The 14955-nt window shown below is 32.6% G+C and overlaps 1 pseudogene; it reads left to right on the forward strand.

Moving 5' to 3' along the window:
• The first annotated feature begins 637 nt into the window (after positions 1-637).
• LOC146997671 (zinc finger MYM-type protein 1-like) lies at positions 638-1870 on the forward strand (annotated as a pseudogene).
• The last annotated feature ends 13085 nt before the right edge of the window (positions 1871-14955 follow it).

Genomic DNA, 14955 nt, shown 5'->3' on the forward strand with positions numbered 1-14955 from the left:
GTGGAAAGAAGCGGAAAGAAGATTAATTAATAAAACGGGAATTGATGAATCATTAGAAGCAAATATACAGTCTGAAAAAGAACGGTGGCGAAATATATTGCAACGGATATTAGCTTGTATGAAGTATCTGATTATACAAATTCTTCCTCTACGTGGTCATGTTGAAAATCTAGCGCTTCAAGACGGTACAAATGTCGGAAACTTATTATCTTTACTTAAACTTGTAGCTCAGTTTGATCCACTGCTAGCTACTCATCTAAAAAGTGTCATAGAAACGCCAAGAACTGTCTCATACCTATCACCACAAATCCAAAATGAATTTATTCATCTTTTGGCATCCATAGTTCGAAATCAACTAATAAGTGACATCAAAAGAAATAAATATTACGGACTTTTATTTGATTCGACTCCTGACATCACTCATCGAGAACAAATGTCGCAAGTCTTTAGGTATGTAGATATTGATTTTACCAACAGAAAAGTTTCCATCAAAGAATCTTTTTTAGGATTTATTGAAATACATGCTAAAGATTGAAAAATTGAAAATACAATTGAAAATACAATTTTAGAAAAATTAAATTCCGATCAGATTTCATTATCAAATTGTAGATCACAATGTTATGATAATGCTGCCGTGATGTCAGGTCGCATATCTGGCGTTCAACAAAGAATTATGGAAAAAAATAATAAAGCATTATTTGTAAATTGTGATAACCACTCATTAAATTTAGTAGGAGTCACTGCAGCTAAGCAAGATCCAATCGTTATAACATGCTTTGGAATAATTGAAAACATATATCTCTTTTTCTCACGTTCAACATTACGGTGGGAATTATTAAAAAATGCTTTAAAGAAAACTGTTAAACGTGAATCTGAAACACGATGGAGCGCCAAAGCAGAAGCGGTTAGCGTTATTGTTGGAGGACTGAAAGAATTAGTGGAACTATTAGAAAAATTAGCAGAGGATGGTACTACCACAAGTGACACCAGAAGTGAAGCTGAACTTTTATTGCAAAATATGCTGAATTTTAGTTTCATAACTTTAGTCCATTTCTGGCATAAAATCATGAGAAGAATTGATCGTGTGCAGCTTAGATTACAAGATCCTAAAATGAATTTTAGAGAAGCGTTTCATGATCTTGAGCCCTTAGCGACTGAACTTGCAGAAATTCGAGACGAGATCTGTAAAGATGCAATAGAAAAGGCTAAGTCTCTTTGCGAAAAGTGGGGTATTGATACAACAATACGTGTTAGAAGACGCCGAAGAATGCCCGGAGAATTGTCTAGAGACGTTGGCCTTTCCGCAGAATGTGAAATTTCTCGCGTTATGAAAAGCGTTCTTGATCGTCTGCAGCAGGAAATAAATAAGCGATTCACACGACTAAGTGATCTTAACTCCAAATTTGGATTTTTACTGGACGTTGAAAAGTTATTAAACAAGGGTAATGTTGATAACGATCTTGAAAAGAATTGTAAAAATGTGGGTGAATTTTACAATACAGATTTTAATGAAACAGAACTCTATGTCGAAATACGTGATTGCAAGATGTTACTCCACAGTAGAAAAGAAATTGAACTTAAAACTCCATTACAGCTTCTTTCCTTTATAATATCGTATGGAGAAGATGTTTTTCCAAACCTGAGAGTCGCTCTACAAATACTCCTTACTATTTCAGTATCAATAGCTAGCTGTGAACGTTCGTTTAGCAAATTAAAATGAATTTTGACACATCTACGATCAACGATGGGACAAGATCGCCTAAGTGACCTAGCATTTTTAAGTGTAGAAAGAGAAAAATTTGAAATGATCGACTTTGATGAAGTAATTGACAAATTTGCTTCATCCAAGGCAAGAAAAATATATGCCTAATAATTAATTGTATTCATTTATTATAATATAATGTTATATTATTATTAATATAGCGACCTTATATATATTAACTTTCAAATTGTTTGAAAATTGTAAGTTTTTTTTTTTTTTTTTTTTTTTTTTTTTTTTTTTTTTTTTTTAAATTAAATAAGTACGTAAAATAAATAACATCCTTAATTTATTCTAGATGACCGTATGTCTGATTTTTCTACTGACAGACAGATTTCCGAATCCAATTCCAGTCTTGGTTTTTTGACAAGATTCTTTTGTCTCAAATTTAAAGTCTAACCTGAGCCTGTGTCCCTATATATCTCGAGAAACAGTACGGTATTTTATAGACGAGTACTTGCAGCGACTGTTCGTAATATATTATAGAATATTTTAAGTTAGGTACTGTAATCTTTTATTTTTGTCTTATATTTTTATTACGAGTATGTTCTATATATTACAGTACTATATGTTTTTCGGGGGGAGGCGCCAAAAAGGTATCGTGCCCCGGGCGCCAGTTATGCTAGCTACGCCACTGCTATAACGTGTAGTTGTGCACCTCGCTTTTTGGTTGTAATCGGCCGCACTAAAAATATATAAATATTACTCAGTTACTCGGCTCGCTGATTTTTTCTTTTTTAATTATTCTTATATCTTGGTAAATTGTGTAGTTTTTGCTTCAAAATTGATTGAATTATGTTATTCTTATCTTGCGGTTAAGGTTTTCATGCCTTTAGTTAATCTGCATGCAACAGTTGAAGAATTATTAACAATTTAAAAATTGTTTAAGCGCGGCTAAGCCTATTATTTTTTATCATAGCAGCCATATTTGCTTACATTTGAAACTTAGCAGAATAATGAATTAAGTCAGTTTCTACACCTTCAGGATCTTTTTGCCGAGTGGGATCAAAAGTAAACTTTCAGTTTTGCGCATCGAAAAATCTGCCTTCTTGCCTGCTAGCCGAATTGCTTGTTTTTGCGTAGAAACTCTAATTTTAATTGTAAAAATTGCGTTTTTAATTGTTTTAACAGTATTTTATGTTTTAAGTTTTCTATCGTTTTCAATTTTTAATGAAGATATTTTGAGGTTTTATGTATTTTTGCCTTGTCGCGAAATGAGAGCTGAATTCATTGAATGAGAAAGCTAACTCTAATGAAATTCGAGGAAATACGTTTAAATGAAATGCAGCAAAAAATGCATATAATTTAATATTGCGTACAAGGAAGTCACGTGATGTTCGCATCAGATTTTTATTATTTTTATTTATTTATTTATTTATTTATTTTTGGCATTCTTTGAATTCCTATGAAGCGATGTTTGAAAATAGTTACTTATTTATTAATTTTTTTAAAAAACATTTCAAGAACAAAGAAAAAGAAACGGAGTGTGTTACAAGGTATTTCTCCCGCCTTCTCAGTATGCCTTCGGGGTGTAGTGGTCAGCACACTCAGCGCGTATTCGAGAGGTCCGTGGCTCGAGTCTCGAGGAGGGCATTGCTCATTTTCCATGATTTCTGCTTTCAAAATAACTGTCCCTACAGTGGCGCCCGAACCAAAAAAGGTGGTGGATGATGATTTTCCACCACCAGAATTCGGCAATTGAGTCCGCTAACCCCCAGTCGCCGTTTAAAAGGGAGAGTATATAAGATATTTCTCCCACCTTTTTAGCATGCCTTCATGGTGTAGTGGTCAGCGCACTCGGCGCATATTCGAGAGGTCCGTGGTTAGAGTCCCGGCGAGGGCATTGCTTATTTTCCATGATTTCTGCTTTCAGAATGGTCTAATGTCTCTACAATCTGATATAAGATCTAATTAAAAATCTATTTTGCTTTCGATCTTTTTGAGAAAAAATAATTTAAAAAAAAACAAAAAAAAAACTGTTGTTTGGTAACTGTATGTTTGATAAAAAAAAATAACAGGAATTTGTAGGATAAAAAACAAGAATTTTTCAAGAAAACCAGTTCGTTACCTGGTTGTTCTGTTGGTCATGCCTACTGTTTGGCGTTGACAAAACAATTGAGTGATTTTTGTACATTTATATTAAAATAAGAAAAATTTCTTTTTCATACTAAAGCAAGTTTACAGCTTTCCACATTTGGGCGATAAAGAATAAATCCCCAGTTAAATCAATATATGCGAACAGTGGCGCATAGGGCCGAAGGGAGTCCGGTGGGCCAGAGCGATTTCGGGCCGATCAAGAAACTCGAACGATCGAATCGACACAAATGACTCAGTGAGATAGGCCTGCGCGTGAGGGAGACTGATGCGCGAGCCGCATATCACACTCAAAGGCACGAGATACGGTAGCTGTAGGTTAGGGCTGAGGTGAACCTATAAGTCGACAGTCAAAGTAGATTTATGAAAATACAACACAGTCACATTCTAATTTCATTATGAAACTGAAAATACTGCATTATAACTGTAATTAAAAAAGACTCTCTAGCGAATTTTACTATGTCACTGAATAATGTAAGTTAATGACAAGAAATATTGCAGTTGGATTATTTTTACATTACTTTTTAGGTAAGTAGAATGGTTAAACGAAAACTCAAACGAAGTGCACAGAAACCAAATTCATATTTAATGTTACTTCCATGCTCTAAATTTAGTACTGGTCGATTCTAGGAATAGCATTTTAGAATCAATTTCTCGTTTTTCCCTAATAAATGAGTGTGGCAAATTTTTTAAAGAATCATATCAAAGACTGGATGTGTGGAGTGGAATCGATGGTAAAATCAAATCTAGGAAGCTTTATCTCATCGGTGAAACTAGATGGAGTTCCAAATACACCCTAAAACAAATTTTTGGCAAATTCAATTGCAAATATAATTGTTTATACATTAATACTTGCACTCAAAAGTATTGCTTCCAGTGACATATAAACTGTACAGATACAGCAAGGCGAAATCTATTCTTGGACAAAATACCAACTTTTAGAATAATTTTGTCTGCTCACGTAACATTTGAAAATATTTCAGTATACCGAGCCAGTAACAAAATATTTGCAGACTAAAGAACCAGATTACATCCTAGCATATAATGTGGTTATAGGGAGCCTACAAACTCTTAAGCCACTTCTAGATACTTTGATTTAATATTTAACGCAACAAAATCGTTTGCAACGAATTGCAGTAATAACTAAAAAGGCTGGGTTGCGATAGAATTATAGAACTACCTGCTATAAGATGCCGAAAAGTGAAGCAAATGGTCGACGAAAAATCGTCCGACTATAATTTCAATTGCCCTATCAAAGAATTCGAAGTTACTGTCTTTAATTTTATAATCGATAACATCATTTCATCGATGGAAAGTAGGTTTAAAGAGCATAGGAAGTTGTATGAAGACAAAATGTATCTCTTCTCAATCCCAAAAGCTTTTCGAAGCCATTTTCGCCGAACTCTTTCGACTATTTATCTATATTATTAAGGCACTGTGCAGGTGTAACAAATAATAATCTTAAGGATGATTAACAGGACCTGGTAAGAGTGCTCTATCTATTAATGAACATTCATCCAAAATATAATACATAAAGTACTCTTGAAATATAATTTATATAGTAACACGTACACCATTGTCTTTATTGCTTATAAGTTTGTAGTCATCCTATCTATAACGCAAGTTGAATGCGCAAGAGCTTTTTCAGAATTAAAAATTGTAAAAAGTAGATTAAGGAAGCAAGCTGTAAAAAGTAGATTGAGGAGTACTATGATGCAAGCTCTAAAAATGTAGACTGCAGAGTACTATGAACCAGGCTGTAAAAAGTAAATTAGGGAGTACTATAAAGCAATCTAGTTTGGAGTCATTGCTATCGATGAATATAGAGAAGGATATTTTGGCTAAAAAAAAAACTGAAGATATATTGGAGGAAATATTTATCCAGGCGCCTGGAATTAAAAAATATTTAAATGGCTAATTATGAATCAACCGCTGTTTTGTTTATATAATTATTAAATCACTTATTTATTGTTTGTAGTTTATTTGCATATATATATGAACAAAGTGTTACTTTTCTGCAAAGGTATATTTTTATTTTAAATGAATTAAAATTTCATTTTAAATTATTTTTTATGATAATTACAATGATAACTTATATGTATTATGACATTTCCTATGGCCGACATATATTTTCTTGCCAGGACCGAGTTCTTTGACCAGTCCACCACTGGATAAAAATATCTATAAAACTTCATAACGCAGTTACAATAAAAAACAGAGAAATTTTAAAATGATTGATTTAATGATGTTTCTTGGCAAAAGAAGCGCTGCCATTTAGAGGCCATGATGAGACTATACATTCAATAAATAGGGAAAATTACATAGACAGCACGGATTCGATAAATTTTCGGCCGAATGTCAGAACCATTTTCTCTCAGAAGTGTTATCAATGATATTATATCACATATATATTTTATTAGAATTTACAAAATAAAACCCTATATATTTACTATGAAACAGAGATTACAAAATTTCACTATTTGCTTATTCATAGACAAATGATTTTTTAAGCAGCGTAAGAAAATGCCAGCGCACAAGAAACAAATGTACTGTCATCCAAAGAAACAGTATATTGCCAAGGCGAGATGTGATCAGGCGACTTTACTTCGAGATTTTAGATGATATATTCAATCAAATATTCGAAAGATTAGGTTCCCTTAATAAATTTCAATTTTTGACCCTTCTGAATGAAAAAGATTTATTCACAATTCTAATTTTTCATAAAAATATTGCTAAATAAATTAAGTACTAGTCCGTGCAGCTGACTGCTGGATTTTATAAAGCTTACAAATAAACATATATTACAAATACTGATTGCTTTATGTACTCCTCTAGCTTGAATATAAACCTGTACATTAACTAGTACTATATATAAATACCAATAATATTTGCATCATTATGAGTGAAAATTACCAAATTATTTTCATTCATTATATCAATACCATCTTCAGTTGCATCAGCAAAATTATTATTTCCATCAGTAAGAAAAATTAATAATAAAGTGCACTTAGCTTACTATCGATCGAGAAACAACTTCTGAGAATTAAAGATATAAAAGATAAGAAATTTGTCACAAATTTCTTTGAATCACGTTCATTATGTGTTAATACCATGAAGACATTTTTCATTTCGCGACTTTTTAATGGAATTTTTAGGTCTATAAATCTTGCCTCGTGAGCGTAAGGTTTAAAATCCTAAAGAAAAAATATTACTACCAACATAACAGCAAAAAGATTTTTGAAAAACAAAATTCCGAAAAGAAAATTCAACAGAAAAGTGAATTTGCAAGAGAAAATTGATACTTTGAATAATTAATTATTAGTTTAAATATTCTGAAACAATTATAAGAGAAAAATCTCTTATGAAATAGCATAAAAGAAAACAAAATTAATTTTGAAATAATTACAGTAGCTTTTTTTTGTTTTTTCTAAGTGTTTCAGAAACTGTGTTTTACAGCATTTTGTTTATTTATCAGAATCAAAATATTCGAAAGTCAAAAACTAAATATTTTAATATATTGCCACTGTTTTAATATTTATCGATATTATTTTTATATGTTTGTAAAAAATTCGCAAATCTCTAAATAAAAACTTTTATTTACAAACTGATCTTGAAACCGCCAAAACGTTGATTAAATCGCTAAACTTAGCACCACATACTAAAAAAAAAAAACTCTTTAGAGTTGTTTTTGATGTAATACTTTATGAACTCTTCATTCGCAAAAAAGAAATAATTTTGAAATGTTTCACGTTTGAGTCGAGGCAGAACCTTGTTACCTAGATCTCAAGTATACACTGCTCATATTTAGTAAACAAATCAAACGTTAACCCATAAATTACATATTTCTCAGTGCATCGCCAAAAACATTCCAACAAAATAATAAATCACACTCAAAATGGCAGTCGCAGGAGGGGAAAAAACTAAAATGCCAAATGAGTAAGGACCTTTTGGTGACATTTTCCGAAATTAACGCCTTTTAAGGACTAAAAATCATTCCGAAAAAAACTAAGAATTTTCAAGTACTTTCTCAGGACCGTCTGAACCTTGTGTTTACCATCTATAATCCCGGCATATTTTTAACTGATAAATATAAAAGACAATTTTATTCAAACTTATTCATAATTAAATGCAGCACTTATAAATAACAGTAAAGGCTCAAATCATACATAATTGGATAATTTATGTGGGAATCATCGACGCCCGATGCTGAATTAGAATTGCCAGCAATGACGTCATCGCAGTACAGCGCAGCGCGAAGCATTCCAGACAGCAGTAGATAGCTTCCAGATGTCGTCGAGAGTGAAGGGTTGACGCGAGCAGACGGCTCGCATGCCTTTAAAGCCTTGATTCTTCTTTTCATTTTTCACCTTTAGCTGTTATGCCTTTAGCTGATTAGATTATTTAAAGCTACGCACGAACTCTTTGTGAAAGGACTATCTGTGCATCATTATATGAATCCTGCATACCGTTAACTTCATCTTTACTTAATTTATCTCAATTACTTTTATTTCTTTCTATTAAAATAAAGAATATTTAAAATACTACGTGCTCTCATGCTCTGATTTAAAAGAGAACCCCACACAACGTGGCGACCAACCGTGCGGCCTCGAACTCGAAAGTGTGCGAGTTACATTAGGAACTGTGCTTTGAACTAATTGAGTGAACTGTTCTCACGAGTTATTGGATTTATTGGATTACTCGTATAAAGTGTGGATTACCCCAATTGACGATGATCATCTGTCGGATGAGTACAAAACTTTCTTTCCAATATGTAGTTAGTAGAAATTCCACAATTGGAAGTAGCTTTAAAGAACAGTAAAAGTTCTGAAATCAAAAGTTTGCATAAGCTTATTTTTAATACTGATGGAGATCGAAATAACCGGAAAATACGTGAATTTTCTGGCTTTATATTTAAACCGGATTCTGACGAATTTAATAAGAAAATAGATACAGTGCAGAATAGTTTTACTTTGAATGAGTTAATTAAAGTTTGCAATGTACTATGCATAAATTCAGAAGGTTTAAAATCGGAAGTCGTAACCCGAATTGTCTCTTTCCTGTGTGATTTATCTGTATTATTTGAAAATATTTTGCATGAAAAACATAGTGATATTGAAGATGAAACTGTTAATAAAATTTCTGAAGTAATGCTTGATGATAATCAAAGAGACAATCCTGGTTCTAACGAGTCTCAAGTAAATAACAGTATGCAGCTTCCAATTCAAGATCATTTTAAACCTCATCTCAGTTTTTCGGATATTGAAAGTATTGTTAATCCTTTTTCTGGTAATGCATATGAAAATGTTGATAAATGGATTGATGAATTTGAAGATGTTATAAATTCTTTGAAATTGAGTGATTTGCATGAATTAGTTTTTGCTAAAAGATCAGTAAAAGGTAAAGCGAAACTATTTATTCAGAGTGAACCTAAAGTTAATGACTGATGTAAGTTAAAAAAGCTTTTGAAATCTGAATATGGTAAAGCTTTTAATTCTGCTGAATTGCATGAAATGTTATGTAAACGTAAATTAATGCCTAATGAATCTTTAGATGAGTATTTTTTGAAAATGAAAGAAATGTGTTCGTGAGGTAACATTGAATATGCTTCATTAATTAAATATGTTATTGATGGTATTCCCGATTCTGTGGTGAGGAAAACTATATTATATGGTTGCGAAACAATATCTGAATTTAAACAAAGGCTTAAAATTTATGATAGAATGAGATCGGACAATGATAAGGTTAAAAATCCGAAACCGAAGGTAGACACTCAAGTTAAAGATAGAAGTAAGCTTTCGTCATCAAACCGAAATCAATCTAACGTTAATAAGGTCAAATGTTTTAATTGCCAGGAATTTGGGCATCTATCAAAGCATTGTGTAAACAAATCGAAGGGTATAAAATGTATTAAATGAAAAATTTTTGGGCACAAGTCAACGGACTGTCCAGAGCGGAACCCCGAGACACAACAAGCAGCTTTATTACAACGAATTTCTGACAGGGATAGAATTATGAAGACTGTAGAAATAAATAATCATTTAGTTGATAGTCTAGTCGACACTGGTTCAGATGTGACGATATGCAGCGTAGAGTTACACAAGCAGATTGGTTCTCCTTATTTAAATTGTAGCGATATCACATTAAACGGAATTGAATCAAAGCAAACGTACCCCATCGGCTTTTTCATTTCTGATATTTCAATTGATAGTTTTTCACTTCGTACGAAAATTTATGTGGTTAAGTCATTATGTAATCAAATTGTATTAGGTTTGGATGTATTGAATCAGTTTAACTTCTCTTTTACCGAGAATGGCCTTCAAATAATTTCTCATCGGAATAAAAGTAATGTAAACTTGATAACTGCTGAGTCGTATCGAAATTCTAACGTTCGTTGCGTTATGGGAAATTTGAATATTGCTGTGTCATTGAAGAATGTTTATGATCTTTCTCAGTCGTCTGGCGTCTCTGTTAATGTAAACAAAAACCCCGAAAGCGGAAGTGGATCGACGTTTAATTACCTTTTCCCCCTCCCCCCCACATCTGGTGAATGCTATTTCTGTCAACGAAATTGATTTATCGCACATTTCAAATGTAGAACATAAAGAAAGACTGAGTAATTTAATTAATTCGTACCAGCCTCGGAAAAATAGACAATCTGACTTCAAGATGCAAATAAATTTATGCGATGAAATTCCTGTCTGTCAAAATAGAAGATACATGTCTTTCGCGGAACAAAAAATTGTTGACGATCAAATTAAGGAATGGTTAAAAGAAAAAATAAAAAAACCTAGCAACTCTAACTATGCAGCTCCTATTGTTTTGTGTAACAAGCGTGATAATTCGAAACGATTATGCATCGACTATCGGAAATTAAATAAGAAGATTATTAAAGACAAATTTCCACTGCCTTTAATTCCGGAAGTACTTGATCGTTTAGAACAGTCAAAAGTCTTCACGACACTAGATTTGAAAAATGGCTTTTTCCATGTAGACATAGACGAAAATTGCACTAAATATACCGCATTTGTAACGCATAATGGTATTTATGAATTTCTTAAAGCTCCTTTTGGTTTATGTATTAGTCCAAATGTTTTTCAAAGGTATATTTATTCAGTATTTCGTGACTTGCTAAATGAAGGTGTACTAATTATTTATATGGATGATATAGTTATACCGGCTAATGATGAAGTTGAATGTTTAGACAAATGAGAAAGAGTATTCAAAACTGCTTCGGAATATGGATTACAAATAAATTTCAAAAAGTGCCAATTCTTATAACGTAAAATTGGATTTTTAGGACATGTAATTGAAAACGGAACTATTCGACCATCACCTTCCAAAACTGTTGCTGTTCGAAACTTTCCACAACCGCGTAACTGTAAACAACTTCAAAGCTTTTTAGGACTAACAGGTTATTTCCGTAAATTCATTCTGCATTATGCTAAAATAGCTAAACCTCTTAGTGACTTGCTTAGAAAAGGTATTGGTTTTAAGTTCGATTCCGAACAACAGGAAGTGTTCTGCAGATTAAAAGAAATTCTCTCTCAAGCACCTGTTCTACACATATTTAGACAAGGATATCCATTAGAACTCCATACTGATGCTAGTAGTCAAGGCTTCAAGGCTTTGGTGCAGTATTACTCCAATTGTCTGATGATGGTAATTATCACCCAATCCAGTATATGAGTAAGAAGACTTCACCGCAGCAAGAGGAACTCTGTAGCTACGAATTAGAAGCCCTTGCAGTAATAGAAGCTCTGAAGAAATTTCGAAACTATTTGTTAGGGACTAAATTCAAAATTGTAACTGATTGTAGTGCTTTTCAGAAAACTTTAGATAAGAAAGATTTAACTCCTAAAATTGCGAGATAGACAATGTTTATTGAAGAATTCGATTACGAAATTGTACATCGTTCAGGAAGCCAAATGAAACATGCTCATGCTTTGAGAAGAAACGCTTTAATTTTAACATCATACACATCCGATGTAACTGAGAAGATTCGGTTAGCACAACAACAGAATGAAGATGAACACGTGAAATTAATAAAGCATTTAGTTGAGAAGGGAGAAGAAAATGGATTCTTAGTGAGAAATGATATTTTGTACAAATTCGAAAATGATAAAGATCTGCTAGAAGTGCCAAATCCTTACAGAACGAAATAATACAAAAGGTACATAAAAAGGGTCACTTTGCTGTAGATAAAACCGTGAATGCTGTAGAGCAAGAATTCTACATTCCCAGACTGAAATGCAAAGTTGAAAAAGTAATTGCTAACTGTATAGAATGTATACTGTACAACAAGAAGCAAGGAAAAGCAGAAGGATTTCTTTATCCTGTACCGAAAGAAAACGTTCCTTTGAGTACGTACCATGTCGACTTTATTGGACCCCTTCCATCAACGAACAAGAGATATCAACACATTCTAACTGTTGTCGATGCTTTTACGAAATTTACTTGGTTCTATCCAGTGAAATCACCAACTACGCAAGAAGTTATTTCAAAATTGAAGCAATAACAGACTGTACTCGGAAATCCAACCAGAATAATTTCAGATCGATGTAGTGCCTTTACATCGAAAGAATTCTCAGCGTATTGTACTGAAGAAGGCATAGAACATGTCAAAATTACTACCGGTATTCCAAGAGGTAACGGACAGATTGAGCGAATTCATAGAATTTCGATTCCTGTTTTGTCAAAATTATCACATGAAGATTCAACGAAATGGTTTAAGTACGTTCCAGATGTCCAGAGGATAATCAACAGCACGACTACGAGAAGTACGAAATATTCATCGTTTGAGCTTCTCATAGGCACGAAAATGAAGAACAAAGATCTGAGAATTAGTGAGATATTGAATGAAGAATATCTAAAGCAATTGATGCAAGAACGTGATGAAATGAGAGAAGATGCTAAAAACAACATTTTGAAGATATAAGAAGAAAATCGAAAGCAATTTAACAAAAAACGAAAGAAACCGAAACTGTACAAGATTGGCGACTTGGTAGCCATTCAGAGAACTCAATATGGGACTGGTTTGAAACTACGACCTAAGTTTCATGGACCATATAAAATCATAGCTGTTAGATCAAATGACAATTATGAAGTCGAAAAAGTAGGATGCCATGAAGGACCGAATTTGACATCTACTGCGGCTGACCATATGAAGCCATGTTCAAATTGATTTGATGTTTGTATCAGCTCAAAACCTAAGGACCTGTTACTCTCTTTTTCTTTTTTTTTTATTCTCTTTGCAGGTATGATAATGATGTCCACTCATCAGACATCGAGGACGATGCCTCTTCAGGCTGGCCGAAGCTATGGGAATCATCGACGCCAGATGCTAAATTAGAATTGCCAGTAATGACGTCATCGCAGTACAGCGCAGCGCGAAGCATTCCAGACAGCAGTAGATCGCTTCCAGACGTCGTCGAGAGTGAAGGGTTGACTCGAGCAGACGGCTCGCATGCCTTTAAGAGTTTGAGAAGACAGACGGTTTTCTCACTTCTAGCTGGAGCCTTGATTCTTCTTTTCATTTTTCACCTTTAGCTGATTATATTATTTAAAGCTACGCACGAACTCTTTGTGAAAGGACTATCTGTGCATCATTATATGAATCCTGCATACCGTTAACTTCATCTTTACTTAATTTATCTCAATTACTTTTATTTCTTTCTATTAAAATTAAGAATATTTAAAACACTACGTACTCTCATGCTCTGATTTAAAAGAGAACTCCACATTTATATAATAATAACTGCCCATATCTTTTAAGAATAATTTTCTTTATGTATTCAGCTTCTTTCTTCAACACGTTTCCTTTTAGTTTTAGAATTTTTGGATTTAATTAAGGATTTCTGTTATTCTAAAAAACACTAAATGCATTTAGAATGTACAGAAAAAGTGGCTAATTTTATTTCTTTAGTAATATGAATATTCAGAAGAAATATCAAAATATATATGGTAAAGGCCAGTTACAGAGCTGATGTGCCAGAACTTTTAAAATTGAATAACACACCGAACAACAAAATCTAGAAATGACAAAACTTTTAGAACTTAGAGCTGGTATTGGAAGGATTTAGAAAGGCACTAAGCAACAGAATTTAGGATCCGCAGAGATGGCATCAAGTGGGAAAATGCCTAGTGCCAGTTATGTGTATGATGCATTAAGACATATAAGATTAATCTTTTAAATTGTAAGTTTTCAATCTCTTTATTAATAAAAAAATCCCTTTTTATAATGCCTGCCCATGTGATAAGATTAGAAGCATTTTTGATATTTTCCATGCTTGTGTCAAGTGAAAAGAAGAGAAAATACGCACGTTAAGAAAAAAATTCTAGTATCAGAAGTAAAACATTCAAATATTATGTTTTCCATTGTTCTTCCAGACATTCTCCAAAAAGTAAGAAATTAATCGCTAACTTTCTGTAAACTACATCCATTACCTGTTGATACCATGGAGAGATATTTCATTTTGTCATATTTCTCGAATTTTCTAGAATCGTGGCTCTATAAATCTTGCCTTCAAATCCTTGTAAACTTTCCAAGCTGCAATGTCTAAAATCCTAAAGAAAAATTATCCCTACCAATTCTGTAACAGCGAAAGGCCAGAAATAGTTTGGAAAAAAAAAAAAAAAAAAAAAAGGGAGGGAAAAAGTGTAAAATTAATTTTACAGACAAAACTGATGCATATTTTGAGACAATTACATACATGGAAAAACTCTTACTATGAAAAAATTAAAAAGACAATTTTAATTAATTACATAGCTAATTTTGCTTTTGCTATGAGCTGTTTCATAAATTGTGCTTTATAGCATTATACCTTGTTTATTTTTCAGATTCAAAATATTGTATAAGAAGTGAAACTTTATAGTGAACTTTAGCGTGAAGTTTAGTTTCACTATAAAGTTAGCGTTAACTTTATAGTGAACTTTAGTGAACCAAAGTGAAACTTTATGTGACAGTGAAATATAAAAATATTTTATTTCTGTTATTTATTAAATATAATTTCAATGTATTACCATTATTTTAATGAACTTTATCAATGTTACGATGTTTTGAAAAAATCGTCGAAAAATTCTCAGGTTTTGTAATTAAAAATTTT

The sequence above is a fragment of the Stegodyphus dumicola genome, chromosome 4 (assembly GCF_044657685.1).
Source record: "Stegodyphus dumicola isolate Sdum_Otavi_A_Nest chromosome 4, ASM4465768v1".
Lineage (NCBI taxonomy): Eukaryota > Metazoa > Arthropoda > Arachnida > Araneae > Eresidae > Stegodyphus > Stegodyphus dumicola.